The sequence below is a fragment of the Oryctolagus cuniculus genome, chromosome 8, assembly GCF_964237555.1.
Source record: "Oryctolagus cuniculus chromosome 8, mOryCun1.1, whole genome shotgun sequence".
NCBI lineage: Eukaryota > Metazoa > Chordata > Mammalia > Lagomorpha > Leporidae > Oryctolagus > Oryctolagus cuniculus.
Window position 1 is genome coordinate 93,377,084 of NC_091439.1, and position 12,405 is coordinate 93,389,488.

The window sequence follows — 12,405 nt, forward strand, 5'->3', positions numbered from 1 at the left end:
TAAAGAAAATCATTTCAAAGTGATGAAAATATGGATGAAATCACTGCTACAGAAGGATTAAGAAAAACGGGACTGCTAAAATGAAACTGCTTGAACTGAAATAAAGTATTAAAACCACCTTCAGAGTGTACAGACATTATCAACACATGTACAAATACTAGAAACATTCCCTGGGGACCCAGCTGCTTTTGGCTAATTGATACAGAGCCAAAACCAAAACTTAGCAGTTCATCAGTACACTGCCTTCCAAGCAAGGAAAAGAATAATTCACTAAATTTCACATCTAAAGCACAAATTCTAAAAGGAAACAAGAGGATATAATTTATCACAAAGCTATTACAGTTTTCTTAAGTATTAGAATGGCCTCCTAAACTACCCCCATCCTGATACATCAGGATATGTAAAACATTGTCTATCTTGTGGGCAGTACCCATGCTGCTACATGAAAGCTGTCATTTTTAACAGCTGCTATGTCCACCCAATCTCTGGTTTCAAACAAATTGTTTATTTGATGATGTCCTTGTTAACCAAGGAGGGTTTTTTTGGTTATTGTTGTTTGGTGGTTGGTTAATTTATCAAAATTTCAAAAATATTATTTCAGGGAAGAAAACAATTATTCCCAGCCAAGTGTTAGTCTAACTTAACTCCCCAGTGCTACTTATGCTACTATAGGATCTTACAGGATCTTATACTTAGGATCCTATAGGATCACATAACAAAGGAGGAGAATGGCACATCTTTCATGGGGCTGTTTAAGCAAAAAATTCAATCGTCCAGGGAAAGTGATGAACACGGTGCCTTATAGGCATTAAGTGCACAGTAAAGTTTTGTGGTTGTTTAAAAATAGATTTTCCAGAGAAAATAGATTTATCTTCTTAAGGATGATCCACAGATCTCAAAAGATTACATTTGATTATTTTAAACTAAGGTCACAATTTCTCAGAAAGGTCCATCTGCCTGAACGGTCCTCTGCCCAAAACAGAAATAGAGTGGGCACTGTGATGCCCCTTTTGTTGGCTGGCTTCTCCTCTCTGTGCTGCTTTATCTTACAGGGTGAGATGGTTAATGTTGATTCAGACAGGACCTTTAGATATTATCTTGTCTAAGCATTCTTCATTTCGCAGTCATAGGGTTAAGACCCAAAGGTTACTTTCTCAAAATCTCACTCCTGAATTTGACTATAACTGGGATCAGGCTGAGATTAGTAGTCCAACCTCCAGTTCTCCCTCCATAGACAGCACTCTTCCATTTATTAAAGGGACACCCACAACCCCTTCATCAGCAAATGCCTGTGTGGTCATCCTACACGAGTGAGCCAAAGTGTGCATTTGGCGGAAAATCTGAAGGTCTATCAGTGCAGCACTTTGCACTTCCCAGTGACCCTACTGAAACTCGCATGCCCAGCCATGTCTCCTGCTGGGATGAGCCATATTTCACTGGCCTTTTCTGAACTTGTGTCTCAATGTGGAAGTGCAACATTCTAGTTTTTAAGATTTTACAGTAATATCTCAGCTGTTGCATGCTGCTTGGAATGGCAATATAACCTGAGCCAGAATGCTCTAACATCTGTAATGTCCCCAAAATGGAGTTGAGATTGTCAGAAGCAGTAGCTACTTTTTCTGTCTTTGCTTTGGATTTTCATGATTGTTAGGAATGCTCTTGAAGGTGGAGGTGACCTAGCTAATCATTTAGCCACACAGAGCCAGTCCTTTGATTTTCTTCCTCCCATATTTGTCTTTCTAACATAAATCATTAGCTTATCTTCCCACAGAGTCCTTAAGCTTCCAAATGTGCTCAGGTCTGCTTCATCATAGAAGCAATTTCCCACTGACCTCTGCTTCTGTCTCATTACCCATTTTCTGATTTCTCTTCTTCCAATACCACCTAAGTTCTCCAGAGGGCAGCCTAGCTTCACTGCCTCTTCTCCCCCCTCCCTGCCACCATTCACTCTGAAGCTCAGGGCAGCCTGATGGCTGTGCCAAGCACTCAACAGAAGAGACTCTCAAAGGCCATTTGCAATGGCTATTTCAGAGTAAGACTCCTTCATGTATTCAAACATTTTTACTAAGCTCTGGCTGTGTGCCAGCCGTTGTTCTAGGTGTGTAGAAAGCAGTAGTGAGCAAAACAGTGGAATTCCCTGCCATCTTCCTGGAGCTTATTTTAGTAGAGGAATCAATCATCATTGTAACTGGATTGGCTATCTGGTATGTTTAAAGGTAAACAAAGAGTGTACCATAGTAATAATTAGGAGAATGGCAGTGGAACTCATTTAGAAGGTAAGAGTGGAGAAAAAAACTGAAGGAGGTGACAGTTCTCTATAATCTGGGAAAGCACAGGAAGGAGGAGCAATTAGTGCAAAGATTCATGATAGAATAATGACTGGCAAGTTTAAGAGCAGCAACAAAGCTGGATAGGAGTGTTGGGGTGAATAGACAATAGCAATAGGGCAGTAAGAAGTGGGTATAGAAGTTTGGCATGCAGCATCCCCTTAACTGTAAAACCAGAAAAAGATACAACCAAGAAAGAGAGCTATAGGCCAATATCCCTAATGGACATGGATGCAAAATCCTCAATAAGACACTAGCTGATTGAATTCAACAACACACACACACACACACACACACACACAAAATCCACCCTGTCCAAGTGGGATTTATCTCAGGGACGCAGGGATTGTTCAATATGTGCAAATCAATAAAGGTGATACATCACATTAAAAATTGACAAAAACAAACCCCAATATATTATCTCAGTAGATGCAGAGAAAGAACTTGATAAAATACAACATTTTTTCATGGCAAAAACCTTAAGCAAATTGGGTATAGAAGGAATATTCCTTAGCACAATCAAGGCACTATATGACCAGCATCATGTTGACTGGGGAAAAGCTGAAAGCATTTCCACTAAGATCCAGAGCCAGAGAAGGATGATCACTTTCACCATTACTATTCAATATAGTTCTGGAAGTTCCAGCCAGAGCCATTAGGCAAGAGAAAGACATCAAATGGATACAGATTGGAAAGGTGGAAGTCAAAGTATTCCTGTTTGCAGATAGCATGTTCCTATAATATAGGGAAACCAAAAGATTCCACTAATAGACTATTGGAACTCTTATAAGAGAGTTTGATAAAGTTGCAAGTTATAAAATCAACACACAAAACTAGGGAGAGAAATAAAGCACATCAAAATTGGAAACCAAGTTATCCTTGTTTGAAGATGACATGATACTGCACATGGAAAAACCTACACACGACTGAAAAGCTCTTAGAATTGATAAACCAATTCAGTAAATTTGCAGGTTACAAAATAAACATATAAAAATCAGTTGCTTATTTTGTGTGTGTTAATGATGTACCCACAGAAACAGAAATCAAGAAAGGAATCTCATTCACAATAGCCACAAAAAATAAATATTTAAGAATAAATTTAACCAAAGAAGTCAAAGATCTCTACAATGAAAATTATCAAAAATGGATGAAAGAAATCAAAGACACAAAAAATTTGAAGATATTCTTTGCTCATGGATTGGAACAATCAAAATCACTAAAATATCTATACTTCCCAAAGCAATCTACAGATTTAATGCAATTCCAACAAAATACCAATGATATTCTTTAAATAATTGGAAAAAGCAATCCTGAAATTCATATGGAATCACAAATGACCCAGAATAGCCAAAGGAATCCTGAACAAGAAAAATCAAACTTTAGGTATCACAATAATTAACTTCAAAGCATACTACAAAGCTATAATAATTATAACAGCATGGTACTGGCACAAAACCCAACACAGAGATCAATGGAACAGAATAGGAAATTGAGAAATTAATCCACATACATACAGCCAACTTATTTTTTACAAAAGTGCTCAGACTATACATTGGAGTAAGGATTATCTCTTCAACAAATAGTGCTGGCAAAACTGGATGTATATATGCTGAAGAATGAAATTAGATCCATACCTCTCATCATATATAAAATCAACTCAAGATTGATCGAAGACCTAAATTTAAGACCTGAGATTATGAAGTTACTAAAAAAACATAAAGAAAACACTCTAAGACATTGGTGTAGGAGGCAATTTCTGGGACACACTCCCAAAGCACCAGAAACAAAACCAAAACTAAACAAATGGGACTATAGAAAACTCAAAAGTTTGCACAACAAAGGAAACTATCAATCAAGTGCAGAGACATCCAACAGAATGGGAAAAAAAGTGTTTCCAAAGAACATATCCTATGAATGATTAATATCCTGAATATATCAGCTACTTAACTCCACAACAAAAACAAATAATCCATTGACAAATGAACAAAAAACATTAATAGACATTTCTCAGAAGAAGAAATACAAATGGCCAACAAATATATGAGAACATGTTCAAAATCACTAGCCATCAGGGAAATGCAAATCAAAGCCACAGTGAGATATCACTTCACCAGTCAGAATGGTTAAAATGCAAAACAGAGAGAGTAACATGCTGGTGAGGATAGGAGAAAGGGGAACATTTATACACTGTTGGTGGGGACATACATTATTCCATAAACTATAGTGTGGAAATTTCTTAAAAAAATAGACTTGCCATATGATACGGCAATCCCACTTACTGATTATATGCCCCAAAGACTTAAACACAACATATCTAAGAGATACCTGCACCACTATGCTTATAGAAGCACTGTTCACAATAGCCAAACTTTGGAATCAACCAAGGTGTTCCCACTATGCTTATAGAAGCACTGTTCACAATAGCCAAACTTTGGAATCAACCAAGGTGTTCATCATCAGATGAATGGATAAAGAAAATATGCTATGTGGGGGCCGGCGCCATGGCTCACTTGCTTAATCCTCTGCCTGCAGCACCGGCATCCCATATGGGCACAAGGTTCTAGCCCCAGTTGCTCCCCTTCCAGTCCAGCTCTCTGCTGTGGCCCAGGAAGGCAGTGGAGGATGGCCCAAGAGCTTGGGCGTCTGTACCTGCATGGGAGACCAGGAAGTACCTGGCTCCTGGCTTCAGATCTGCATAGCTCCAGCCGTGACAGCCATTTGGGGGGTGAATCAACAGAAGGAAGACCTTTCTCTGGGTCTCTCTCTCACTGTCTGTAACTCTACCTGTCAAATAAATAAAAAAAAAGAAAATATTGTATGTATACACAATGGAATATTACAGCTATAAAAAAAGAATGAAATTCTACCATTTACAGCAAAATGGAATGAACTAGCAGACATAATATTGAGTGAAATAAGCTGGACCTGGAAAGACAAACACTGGATGTTCTCCTATAAGTGGGAGTTAAAATAAAAAAAATGAAATATTTGTATATTTGTATTGCTGCAAATGTAGTTTTGCAAAACTTTTATACCATTGTTAAATCAATGGTTAAGAATGCTACACTACTATAGTTCTAATGATTTGTGATTAGTTTAAGATGTGCTATACATGGATGAAATGGTTATTTTCCCATTTAATTATTGTTTATAGTGGTTGCCTACATTCCCACTAAACTAGGGTCTTTTTGCTTTTTACTTGTTAAACTTATTTGCTGAAGTATAAAGCCTTTTACTGTATTATAAATGTAAAACACATTATCTCAAAAATGAAAAAAAATACAACAATTGTGAAGGAAGGAAGGTGGGAGGGTGAGAGAGAGGAAGGGAATATCATTATGTTCTTAGTATTGTAATTACAAATCATGTTGAATCTGCTAAAAACTAACTGAAATTTTAAAAAAATTAAAAGGCAGAGCTAAAAAAAACATTTACAATGAAAAATTCAAAGGTTGATCTTGGAATCTCTTTGCGAAATGGGAACTGAAGGGTAAAGTGTGAGGAAGTAGTAGGAGCTATAGATTGAAGATTTTATTTAAGTCATCAGAAGGTTTCCATAGCATGATCTAACATGCTCAGGCAGGATCTACATCAGGGTCTAAAAATGCAGACCCAACCCTAGTAAACAAAGTCTGTTAAATTTCCCGAAGCATTTTCACTTTTGGCACTGACAGTAGTCTGAATCTTCTCAACTAGCTTAGCATCAAGGAGAACCAATTCAGTCATTAAAGTCTAACCTCATTGACTATTTCTTGGAAAACAAACATTAAAAACATATTGCACATATATTTCTAATATTTATCTCATTGAAGCATTGACAAGATCCTTAATTCTAGTAAGCAAGGAAATGGAAACTGGAAATAAACCCAAAAGACTGTCATTCATTTAATACATGCATTTAATTTAATACATACATTTAATACATTCATTTAATATATTCATTTAATATATGCTGGTGATATTTATTAAAAGTGAGTTATTTCATTTTGATGAAATGTATTTTAAATATAAAGAAAGAATAACCCTTTGGGCATACCCACAAACCCTATTATAGACTTGAGGCCTTAGACTTTTCAATTCATTAGATATTTTTTTCCAGAAACCCTGAAAACATATGGGAAATATTACAGTTATTTCAATGATTTTTTTCAGGTATATAATAAAAGACAAGATACACAAGACTGTAGAATTAACTGTTGGATAGACTGAAATTAAGTATTAAAAGAAGGAACTAGATCATCCCTGGGAGAGTGTCCTGATGGACTCTGTGGAACTGGTCACTGCTTAGTGCCATATTGCAGGTGCTGGAGACCCAATACCAATGTCTCCTGGTGAAGTCAGGATTGGACTAAATTTTTGGTGTAGGGGAATTTCAAAAGGACACTAACATAATGTAGAAAAGATCAAAAAGATTCTGGGTGTCAGGAAGAAATATATGCATTTTTGTGACTATTACTAGTAAATGGGATGTTCACTTAAAATTTTACAGTGATCCTTAAATAAGATGCATTTTATGCTCCTGAAGCTTGATCAAATATTCCTATATGCTGCTTTATTTAGTTTAAGAAATGTTAACACACTGTGGCATAGTAGCTTAAGCTTCTACCTGCAGCATCAGCATCCCACATGTATACCAATTCGAGTTCCAGCTGCTCCACTTCTGATCTAGCTCCCTGCTAATCAGCTGGGAAAGCAGCAGAAGATGGCACAAATGCTTGGGCCCTTGCACCCAAACAGGAGACCTCGAAGAAGTTCCTGGCTTCAAATCTACCCAGTTCTGGCTGTTGTGGTCATTTGGGGAGTGAACCAGCCTATGGAAAACCCCACTTTCTCTGTCTGTAACTGTGTGTCTCAAATAATAAATCCTTAAAGAAATTTTAATATAGCACATTCACAACGAGTTATTGAATTTTATGGCTGGTATTTGTATATCATTTGTGTTAGGAAAGTGGCACAGTTTTATCTATGGCGTGATCTATACCCTGATTTACATCCCAAGCTCTATCCCCCTCTGCCATTGCTGGAAGCCAGGTAGCCACATGGCCCAAACTACCTGTGCCAAGCTCCACCCAACCTAATGGGATTGGCTAATTCCTACCTCACTGCCCGCCCCCTAGAAAGGGGATATTAGAACCCTTTACCCAGACATGTGCTCTCTTTCCCTTTGCTGCCCCTTCACTGTGGTCTGTTGGGTATTCCCCAATAAACCCTTTCCCCTATTTTGGCATTTGGTGTGTTTTGTGATGGCTAACATTGGTAATCCAGCGTCCCACAGTGCTCTGGGGTCCCGGATTCCTGCCAGTTGCAAAACACGCCCCCGGAACTCCTTCCACACCACCAAACGCTCTGCGATCCCCATCCACACATTGGCCTTCCAAATTTTGAGGTAAGACACGGAACGGAAATTCGTCACAGCGACTCCTATTCAAGTGGTGGTCTTCTGTCGTATGCTCGCCTGACTCTCGTAACGATCGTGGTGCTGTACACTAGCCACCACCCCTACTTCTCCTACTTAAGGCCTTTAGCCTCTACGGACACTGTGTCCGGGCAACAGTGGGTGTGAGTGACACTCCACCTCTGTTCCCTTTTTACAGGCTAGGCCCTTGGCTCCAGTGGTCTGGTGTTCAGTGTGTTTTGTGATGGCTAACAATTTGCATTTAGTAAATAAAGATAAGACTCCTTAGACTAGATGGTAATGAAGCTTTAGAAATTTAACTGGCTCATTTATATAAATCATCAAATTATATATTCAAATAAACTATATAAACTTAAAAGCTTAATTTGTCCATGGAAATTAGTAATAAATCATAATGAAGAGGCAGTACATGAGGGAAATACAGTAGTCTTTGTAGTCAAACCATCTTGAAGTAGAATTCATACTCTATCATTTGTAATATGATTTAGTCAAGGCTTTGGAATATCTGCTTCTTTAAGATGAAGATGATTTATTTACCTCCCAGTAATTGTCTGAAAATTAAATGAGACACTGTAGAGAAAAGGCCTTCTTGATTTTGTTTGACTTACTGATTTATTTACTTACTTACATATTTCTTTAAAAAGCAAAGTGACACAGGGATAGAGAGAAATCGAAAGACAAAAGTATCTTACATCAGCTGATACACTCCCCCCGCCCCCCATGCCTGCAATTGCTGGTGCGGTGCTAAGCTAGGCTGTAGGTAGGAGCAAGAACTCCATCTGGATCTCCCACATGGATGGCAGGCACCCAAGTACTTGGGCCGTCAACTGGGTCTAAGGACCATTAGCAGAAACCTGGATTGGAGGTGTGAAGCAGCCAAAACTGGAGCCAGGCATTCAGATATGCGATGAGGACACGCCAAGTGGGAGCTTAACTCGCTGCATCACAACATCCACCCACCCCTTCCTGAGTTTATTAGCAGATGCTCTTACTAAATGTTATGTCCTGAATATTCAGAACAGATTTAGCCACAAAAATAAATCCTTACTATAGCGTTTAATACTCATATGTCACACAAATGATGTGTTAATCAGATGTAGAAAATTCAAGTAATTACTTTGACAGAAAGGATATTACAGTAACATGAAGTGATTGCCTATACTAATGAAAACCTTATTCACTATTTTTCTTGAGTCCTTTAGATCTCATTGGTCTCTCAAGTATCAGGGATTTCCCTGGATAATGACAATTTTAGCCTCATTCTTTGGCTTTCTGTTGTTGAAGGTCATCTTCCACTGGACCTGGTCCTGACAATGCCATAGTTCAAGTAGACCTGCCCACTTGATAGCACTGCCATTCACTCATCACTCCCCATCCGCATTCTTTGAATTCCTCATTACCACAGGGCATCTGAGTCTTGGTAGCCATCATTACTCACTTGGATGGTGAAAGAACCTCTTAAGTTTTCTATTGGCAAGCCACATCCCACTGTTTAGTTACAGTGGCTGTCTTAAACCTCACATCAGCATCATATTTCAAACCCATTTTAATCATGTCAGTTACTTCTCATTGCAGTTAAAGTAAAATCCCCACATATGGTCTGCAAGGACCTCTATCCATTTATGCCAGTTCATTTTCAATCCCTTCCTCCTGAACCTCCCAATTCTTCAGCCATCTGGGTGTTCTTTCAGTTTGCAATGTGGGGAATCCTCTCGTACCACAGGGCCATGGCATATGCTGCTTTCTGCTTGGAATGCTCATTCTTGTGTTCTTTAAATGATTATTTTCTTCTCAGCATGAGAAAGTGCTTGTTTCTCCTGCAAGGTCCTTCCTTTTCACTGTATCTATATGAGATCTCCTTTTGCTTTCCCTGCTACAGTATTCTACAAAGTGCTTTTTTTGTTGATGTTAATTTTATTTGCTACCTCTTGTTTTTGTTACTTCCATGTGTCACTCATCAGAATGTGCACTACAGTAAGTCAGGTCCCATATCTGTTCTGTTTATCACTGTATCTCCAACACTGAATTGTCAAATTGCCTACATGACACAGATTAAATAAACTTCTGTGCAGTGGGAGATAGGGTGATGTAATGGAAAAAAAGAACCTAGTTCTCATTTGAATATATTTACTAAACTACATCTGAGTGCTAGCTCAGATAAATGATAAAATTCCAGGCATGCTGAAACTAAGGTATCTCTTGTCAAATTAGTTAATTATTCCTTATATTCTAGAAAATTCCTTGTACACATAAATGTGTTCTATATTTAATAAAGGAATAAGTAGACTCAGGTGGATCATATGGCGGTTCCAGTAGCAGTTGTTTTTTAGGAAATCACCATAATGTTTTCCATAGTGGCTATACTAATTTACATTCACACCAATAGTGTATCAGAATTCCCCATTATCCACATCCTCACCAGCACTTGTTACTTTGTCTTTCTCATAACAGTCATTCTAACAAGGGTAAGGTGATACCTTATCCTGGTTTTGATTTGCATTTCCCTTATGGCTAGTGATACTGAGTATTCTTTTTTCAAATATTCTTTGCCACATGTGCTTCTTTGTTTGGTAACTGTCTTTTCACATCATTTGCCTATTTCTTAACTGGATAGGTTGTTACGCTGCTGTTGAGCATTGGATTTTCTGATATTTTCTGGATATTAAAGCTTTTGTCAGATGTGAAGCTTGCAAATATTTTCTCTCATTGTCAAAATACATTAAAAAATAAAAAAATATATACAGGGGAAAAAAGAATTACTTAGATGGTGTTTCATCTGCTTGCCTAGTTCATATCTAAAGTTCTGATAGCCCCAACAATCTTGTGTTGATCAGGAGAGTCTCAAAGGGTGTGTAGCCTCCCATTGTCTGGCAAAACTTAATTCAAATTCCAACCCCTTCCTGTCTGCCAACTCCTTGCAGGTCGATGGAAATGGGAAACTACAGTTGTATCTTTGCAAAATAAGCTGCTGAATAAGGTGAGAAGTTATATAAATCTCACAAACAGGTGGACGGTTTGCCAAGTTAGGCTGGCACAGTTATACAAGCAACCCTCCACTTTCCTTCCATCTTAACACACCTTATGAGTGCGCAAGGCTGAGGGGAGCCCCTGTCTGGAGGCAAATAAAGGCACACCTGTACACTCGCATCTTTTGCAGGCACAGCTTACAAGTATCATTGTCTACTTTGATAGATTCAAATAAACAAAAACAAATGTTCTTTTCTAGTAGTCAGAAATATTAAAAAGCTGCCAAATTCTGGCCCAGCAGGAAAAGTACTGGACTGGCTATTAAGCAGAGTGAACTATCAAAATATTTATCCCATAATTAAAACTAATGGTTCAAATTACATTTCAAAAGTTCACTTCAAGCCTCAGGGTTCTGCATGTATTTATTAGGTCCTTTATTACAAGAACATTTCTATTAGCAGAAATGATTTTAAATAGATACAAATGTAATTATGAGGACAAGTTGTACTGAGTCTAAAAAATAGTATTTTGTAGGTCACTGAATTTGTTTCTGTTCTTACCAGTCTTTTATCTTCCTAGGTGAGAAATGCATTTCCCACGACATGTTTAAGATAGCAGTATAATGGAGTTGTTCATGTACGATTTTACGAATGCAAGAGTACTACTTTGAGAATTAACAACTCAACAGTCCTCAGGGACTGATTAAAAATTGATCTATACCACATTCATGTTCTATTTTTATTAGAAAAAGTCTGGGAAAATGCATCATAGACTTTGGGGCCACACAGATGTTGGATCAATTCATGAATCATCACTAGCAAAGGATTTAATACTCTGGGCCTCAATTTCTCACCTATAAGTAGGGGTGATAAATACTGGGTTTATTGGATTATTGTGAGGGTTACATGAGATGTGTGTATGCCTGATCCAGAAGTGCTGTTATTAATGATTTCATGTCATTATACTCGGACTGAACACTTTGCGAACAGATGAACACATTTATGCAAAGTAGTCTTTCTGTTTCTCATTCACACATCCCTCCTCTTTTCCCCTTTATCCTGATTACCTCACTTCCCTTCTTCATAGCCAATATTTGGGACTTATTTTCTGTCTGATTTTAAATTCAGAGTTTCAGGAATATTAATGGAGAGTTCCATTTATTGACTGATATTTTGCCTCTTCCATGTACCACAATTTAACTCCCTCCCCAAACATACAAAGAAACTGGGATAAATAGAAATTCATCTTGCTTTGACAGTGATACTAAATTTGGACACATATTGAATTTAAGACAAATGTGGAGATTTCATATGGCTCTATTGCTAGCCTATACTCACTAGACTTTTCCTCTAGAATACAGGATACTAAATCTATAATATAATCAATAATTGATGCAATTAGAAATAAAAAATATTAGCAACTTTAACAAAAGTCAATGCCTAAAGAACTCAGATCCATATAATAGGTAACATTTTTCGAGCCTACATTATGCACCAGGCTTTTGATGAAGTCCTCATTGTATAATCGTCCCAATACCACTGTGAGCCATAGCCTAAAATTGTCGCAGATTTAAAGGCCCGTGGGATTCAGATTAACTGACATTTTACCTGAGTCCCACAGGGTGGGGGGGTGGGGTGGGAACAGCTCTGGTTTGAGCCCTGACAAGCCCCCACTCCATGGTTCCCTAGTCACTCA